Consider the following 7,759-nt stretch of genomic DNA (forward strand, 5'->3'; position numbering starts at 1 on the left):
GTGCCTTGCGAAAGTATTCGGCCCCCTTGAACTTTGCGACCTTTTGCCACATTTCAGGCTTCAAACATAAAGAGATAAAACTGTATTTTTTTGTGAAGAATCAACAACAAGTGGGACACAATCATGAAGTGGAACGACATTTATTGGATATTTCAAACTTTTTTAACAAATCAAAAACTGAAAAATTGGGCGTGCAAAATTATTCAGCCCCCTTAAGTTAATACTTTGTAGCGCCACCTTTTGCTGAGATAACAGCTGTAAGTCGCTTGGGGTATGTCTCTATCAGTTTTGCACATCGAGAGACTGAAATTCTTTCCCATTCCTTGCAAAACAGCTCGAGCTCAGTGAGGTTGGATGGAGAGCATTTGTGAACAGCAGTTTTCAGTTCTTTCCACAGATTCTCGATTGGATTCAGGTCTGGACTTTGACTTGGCCATTCTAACACCTGGATATGTTTATTTTTGAACCATTCCATTGTAGATTTTGCTTTATGTTTTGGATCATTGTCTTGTTGGAAGACAAATCTCCGTCCCAGTCTCAGGTCTTTTGCAGACTCCATCAGGTTTTCTTCCAGAATGGTCCTGTATTTGGCTCCATCCATCTTCCCATCAATTTGAACCATCTTCCCTGTCCCTGCTGAAGAAAAGCAGGCCCAAACCATGATGCTGCCACCACCATGTTTGACAGTGGGGATGGTGTGTTCAGGGTGATGAGCTGTGTTGCTTTTACGCCAAACATAACGTTTTGCATTGTTGCCAAAAAGTTCAATTTTGGTTTCATCTGACCAGAGCACCTTCTTCCACATGTTTGGTGTGTCTCCCAGGTGGCTTGTGGCAAACTTTAAACGACACTTTTTATGGATATCTTTAAGAAATGACTTTCTTCTTGCCACTCTTCGATAAAGGCCAGATTTGTGCAATATACGACTGATTGTTGTCCTATGGACAGAGTCTCCCACCTCAGCTGTAGATCTCTGCTGTTCATCCAGAGTGATCATGGGCCTCTTGGCTGCATCTCTGATCAGTCTTCTCCTTGTATGAGCTGAAAGTTTAGAGGGACGGCCAGGTCTTGATAGATTTGCAGTGGTCTGATACTCCTTCCATTTCAATATTATCGCTTGCACAGTGCTCCTTGGGATGTTTAAAGCTTGGGAAATCTTTTTTTATCCAAATCCGGCTTTAAACTTCTTCACAACAGTATCTCGGACCTGCCTGGTGTGTTCCTTGTTCTTCATGATGCTCTCTGCGCTTTTAACGGACCTCTGAGACTATCACAGTGCAGGTGCATTTATACGGAGACTTGATTACACACAGGTGGATTGTATTTATCATCATTAGTCATTTAGGTCAATATTGGATCATTCAGAGATCCTCACTGAACTTCTGGAGAGAGTTTGCTGCACTGAAAGTAAAGGGGCTGAATAATTTTGCACGCCCAATTTTTCAGTTTTTGATTTGTTAAAAAAGTTTGAAATATCCAATAAATGTCGTTCCACTTCATGATTGTGTCCCACTTGTTGTTGATTCTTCACAAAAAATACAGTTTTATATCTTTATGTTTGAAGCCTGAAATGTGGCAAAAGGTCGCAAAGTTCAAGGGGGCCGAATACTTTCGCAAGGCACTGTACATGGTCAGGGAGGCGACCATGTACAGTGGTCACATGGAAGCCCCTCAGTAAAAGGCACATGACAGCATGCTTTGGAGTTTGCCAAAAAGGCACCTAAAGGACTCTCGGACCATGAGAAATAAGATTCTCTAGACAGCTTCTACCCCTGGAGCCATAAGACTCCTGAACAGTTAATCAAATGGCTACCCAGACCATTCCCCCCCCCCCCCCCCATTTAATTTTTTTGGGGGGGGGGTATTTTCTTGAAACTGTATTGTTTTTCTAAGCTGTTTGTTTTCTAAGCTGTTTAAAGGCACAGTCAATTTAATGTAAACTTCTGACCCACTGGAATTGTGATACAGTGGCTTATAAGTGAAATAATCTGTCTGTAAACAATTGTTGGAAAAATTACTTGTAACCGACTTGCCAAAACTATAGTTTGTTAACAAGAAATTTGTGGAGTGGTTGAAAAACTAGTTTTAATGACTACAACCTAAGCGTAATTAAACTTCCGACTTCAACTGTATTGAAGCAACATCTCAAGACATCAGTCAGGAAGTTAGAGCTTGGTCGCAAATGGGTCTTCCAAATGGACAATGACCCCAAGCATACTTCCAAAGTTGTGGCAAAATGGCTTAAGGACAACAAAGTCAAGGTATTGGAGTGGCCATCACAAAGCCCTGACCTCAATCCCAAAGAAAATGTGTGGGCAGAACTGAAAAGGCGTGTGCGAGCAAGGAGGCCTACAAACCTGACTAAGTTACACCAGCTCTGTCAGGAGGAATGGGCAAAAATTCACCCAACTTATTGTGGGATGCTTGTGGAAGGCTACCCGAAACATTTGACCCAAGTTAAACAAGGTATATGTCTATGGCTGACACTCTCAGCCATAGACATATAAACACCTAGACTTACAAAATACCTAGACATACAAAACCCCCTAGACAATACAAGAACTAAACAAACCACCCTCGTCACACCCTGACCTAACCAAAATAATAAAGAAAACAAAGATAACTAAGTTCAGGGAGTGACAGTACCCCCCCCCCCCCCCCCCCCCCAAATGTGTGGCCTCCCGGCCGCAAACCTAAACCTATAAGGGAGGGTCTGGGTGGGCATCTAACTTCGGTGGCGGCTCTGGTTCTGGGCGCCACCCCCCTTCTTTACATTGATCCCTCCGCCCTTGTAGCACTGACCCGTGGATCATCGCCGGAGGCTCTGGACTGCTGATCCTCGCCGTAGGCCCCGGGCTGGGGACCCTCACTGCGTGGATCATCGCCGGCGGTTCTGGACTGGGGACCGTCGCTGGCGACCCCGGACTGGGGACCGTCGCTGGAGACCCCGGGCTGAGGACCATCGCTGGAGACCCCGGGCTGGGGATGGTCGCTGGAGACCCCGGACTGGGGACCGTCGCTGGAGGCCCTGGACTGGGGATGATCGCTGTAGGCTCCGGACTGGGGATCATTGCTGGAGGCTCCGGACTGTGGCCCGTTGTTGGAGGTTCCGGACTGTGGCCCGTCAAACTATACAAAACAACAAAACGAACTGTGAAGCTAATATGGCTAGTGCAGACAGGCAAGTAAACATAGAATAAGAACCCACAAACTACCCAAGGAATATGGCTACCTAAATATGGTCCCCAATCAGAGACAACGATAAACAGCTGCCTCTGGTTGAGAACCAATCTAGGCAACCATAGACATATAAACACAGAGACTTACAAAAACCCCTAGACATTCAAAAACTAAACAAACCACCTTCGTCACAACCTGACCTAACAAAATAATAAAGAAAACAAAGATAACTAAGGTCAGGGCGTGACAGAGATAGGCTGGACTGAGGACTTGTGGGCAGGTCCTCACCAGACATCACCGGCAACAACGTCGCCTATGGGCACAAACCCACCGTCGCTGGACCAGACAGGACTGGCAAAAAGAGGAATGTCAGTGTTCTGCCATGGCCAGCAAAGAGCCCGGATCTCAATCGCATTGAGCACGTCTGAGACCTGTTGGATCGGAGGGTGAGGGCTAGGGCCGTTCACCCCAGAAATGTCTGGGAACTTGCAGGTGCCTTGGTGGAGGAGTGGGCTAATATCTCACAGAAAGAACTGGCAAATCTGGTGCAGTCCATGAGGAGGAGATGTACTGCAGTATTTAATGCAGCTGGTGGCCACATCAGATAGTGACTGTTACTTTTGATTTTGACCACCCCCTTTGTTCAGGGACACATTATTCCATTTCTGTTAGTCACATGTCTGGAACTTGTTCAGTTTATGTCTCAGACCGATCTCTACAAACTATTTCTGCATGGACCCCACTTTGTGCACGGAGGCTCTGTCATGCTGAAACAGGAAAGGGCCTTCCGTAAACTGTTGCCTCAAAGTGTAAGCACAGAATCGTCTAGAATGTGATGGTATGCTGTAGCGTTAAGATTCCCCTTCACTGGAACTAAGAGGCCTAACCCGAACCATGAAAAACAGCCCCAGACCATTATTCCCTCTCCAGCAAACTTTACAGTTGGCACTATGCATTGGGGCAGGTAGCGTTTTCCTGGCATCCGCCAAACTCAGATGGTGAAGCATGATTCATCACTCCAGAGAATGTGTTTCCACTGCTCCAGAGTCAAATGGCAGCGAACTTTACACTACTCCAGCCAAGACTTCGCATTATGCATAGTTATCTTAGGCTTGTGTGCTGCTGCTTGGCTATGGAAACCCATTTCATGAAGCTTCCGACAAACAGACATTTGGAACTCAGTAGTGAGTGTCCCGATTTTTCTGTGCACTCAGCAGTCCCGTTCTGTGAGCTTGTTTGGCCTACCACTTTATGGCTGAGCCGTTGTTGCTCTTAGATGTTTCCACTTCACAACAGCACTTACAGTAGACCGGGGCAGCTCTAGAAGGGCAGACATTTTCTGAACTGACTTGTTGGAAAGATGGCATCCTATGATGGTGCCACGTTGAAAGTCACTGAGCTCTTCAGTTAGGCCATTCTACTGATAATGTTTGTCTATGGAGATTGCATGGCAGCAATGGGTGTGGAGTTGAATAGCCGAATCCACTAATTTGATTGGATGTCCACATACTTTTGTATATATAGTGTAGCTTGTCCAAAAAAGTGGTCTCTTGGCACAACTTACCCTGGGTATGGGTAAGGCCAGGCCCGGTTGTTACTTCATATCCCAGCGATAATGCCTTACATTAAGGCTGGGAAGAAAACACTTCAATTTGCTCAACTTGCCATTGGATCATCCATTGGCTCAATTTATCCCATGGCCATTGTCTCAACGTACCCAAAGGAAAACATTTTGACTATATTAGCCCACACAGCTACAAGGATGCACTTTCACGTTAAGTTCAGGACCTTATATTAAAGCTGAGTAGAGACCCCAACTGATGTATAGAACAATCTTACATTTATCTACTTTGGTTTATATACAAGCATCATGAAACTTCATAGACAATAAATGAATTTGACTTGGTGAAAATCTTTTTTTTGGACCTAACTTGCGTTCCAGTTTTTTATTCCTTCACAGACCTCGACGAAGTGATGACCTCTTCCTTAATATTTGGTCAAATTCTACATTTTTTGTATGCTTTCTTGGAAACAAGGGTGGCTCAGCTTACGCCACTCTCCCCTACGACGAACTCAACTTGAAACTTGAACAATGCAGACACCAACCTTACAAATTACACAGACATAGGCATATAGCCTTGTAAAGGGAAGCTGTAAGTGCACGACTGTGGTGGGATTACAATTCCAGTGATGTCTCCATTGTCTGGGACAAAAGCCCTGGTTTTTCCTCAAGGCTCGGTCTGTCTGTGTATCCTGTCACTCTGAGGGATATGATCTGTGTATGTGCCCAGAGCACTCAGCACGCAGTGTAACTGGAACTCAGCCCGCACCAAGGGATTGGGAAGAACAAATCCTTTGAGTTTGTGTCATCTCTCACTAACAATGGGTGCTCTGTCACACGTGAGGACAAGTGACAGTTGATGAGAGTCGCCCATGTGTTTTAATGGCTCTGCCATTAGGGATGGACACCAGATATACTGTATCTGAAAGATACTGTAAGATAGGGTTCCTAGCTGTTTTAAACTGAGAAAACAGAGAGACCGATAGTACAAGCCTACATTCAGTCATACTGTATCTATTCATTTCATGCTTGCATACTTACTGTATATATCAGTTTACATATGACGTTTCATTCCAAAATGCTATATCTCCATTTTTAGAAGTGTTGGTATGTTAGCTTTTATTGTTTAAATAAACTATGAAAGAGATTGGTGGGTTTATTCACTATCTAATCATGGCATCATGGCATTCAATGACAGACATGTATTTGTTTAAAATCTATCACTTGAAGTTTGCATTTCAGAGAGACAATCATGTTTTTTGGCAATATGCTATATATATATATATACACTGCTCAAAAAAATAAAGGGAACACATAAACAACACAATGTAACTCCAAGTCAATCACACTTCTGTGAAATCAAACTGTCCACTTAGGAAGCAACACTGATTGACAATAAATTGCACATGCTGTTGTGCAAATGGAATAGACAACAGGTGGAAATTATAGGCAATGAACAAGACACTCCCAATAAAGGAGTGGTTCTGCAGGTGGTGACCACAGACCACTTCTCAGTTCCTATGCTTCCTGGCTGATGTTTTGGTCACTTTTGAATGCTGGCGGTGCTTTCACTCTAGTGGTAGCATGAGACGGAGTCTACAACCCACACAAGTTGCTCAGGTAGTGAAGCTCATCCAGGATGGAACATCAATGCGAGCTGTGGCAAGAAGGTTTGCTGTTTGCACGCCCAATTTTTCAGTTTTTGATTTGTTAAAAAAGTTTGAAATATCCAATAAATGTCGTTCCACTTCATGATTGTGTCCCACTTGTTGTTGATTCTTCACAAAAAAATACAGTTTTATCTCTTTATGTTTGAAGCCTGAAATGTGGCAAAAGGTCGCAAAGTTCAAGGGGGCCGAATATTTTCGCAAGGCACTGTACATTTATCTTAAAGATACAGTAGCTAGGTGAAACCATCACATATTGCAGTCAAATATACAAGGATATGAACATTCCATTCGAGCTAAACAATAGATATATAGTTTTTAGCAACAACGAAAACATTTTCTGATGAAAAAACTCAAATGTGTAAACTGGTGAATATAGTGTTTTGGAAATACACTTTTTATACATACAAGTAATTTAGGTCAGATAGGGGAGAGGAGTTGTGTCATAAGCTTCAACCAGACCACATTGTTCTGGTCAGTTGTAAATTAATATGCAATCACTAACACATGCACCTTGTGCAACTTATTTATCATTTTCATTTCAATGTCCCTGTAGAAGAAAGCAAGAGAAATGTTTTCCATTTGAATTATTTTGTCCCTCTAAACAATGAAATAGGCAGAAATGAGATATTATGATGAAAAAAAGAATCGTAATCTGTTTTTATGTGATGTACTCAACTGTATGTTATGTATTTTTTATATGTCTAGTAAAATATGTCTATTTTTATCTGACTTCAGTAAGCCTACCTGTGAGTTGACAGAGCCATAGTTAGTTTGAAACCAAAATGGCTGCCATCCCATCTGCAGACCACAGAGGACAGACTTGCTCTACCACATAAGTATCTCACTTTGCAATAGGTCAACATATCTACATAATAAATTCATGTTTTGGTCAGGCATAACTACAGTCCTTAGTTTAGCATTGTCTTTAATGTGTCATAAGATTTGATAATAATGTCGGATATTTGATATGAATAATGTGCAGTGTGGATATATGCATCCTTGAACAACTACGATGTAGATTTGCAATTAAATGAATGGTCATCTGTTACGCAACAACTCTAGCCAATTGAGAGAATTGCTGATTACAACATCTTTAGGTGTGATGGACTGAAAAGGGATTACGGGTGGCTATATGTGAAATTGACTCTTGAGGCATCATGCTCTATAAGTGTCACTATTCCCAAAAGTTTGAGTTTTTGCAAATATATATTAAAAAAACACAAATAGCTTATTTACAGGGTATTCAGACCCTTTGCTATGAGACTTTCAGCTGCATCTTGTTTGCATTGATCATTTTTGAGATGTTTCTACAACTTGATTGGAGTCCACCTGTGGTAAATACAATTGA

This window comes from Oncorhynchus nerka, linkage group LG19, assembly GCF_034236695.1.
Source record: "Oncorhynchus nerka isolate Pitt River linkage group LG19, Oner_Uvic_2.0, whole genome shotgun sequence".
Classification (NCBI taxonomy): domain Eukaryota; kingdom Metazoa; phylum Chordata; class Actinopteri; order Salmoniformes; family Salmonidae; genus Oncorhynchus; species Oncorhynchus nerka.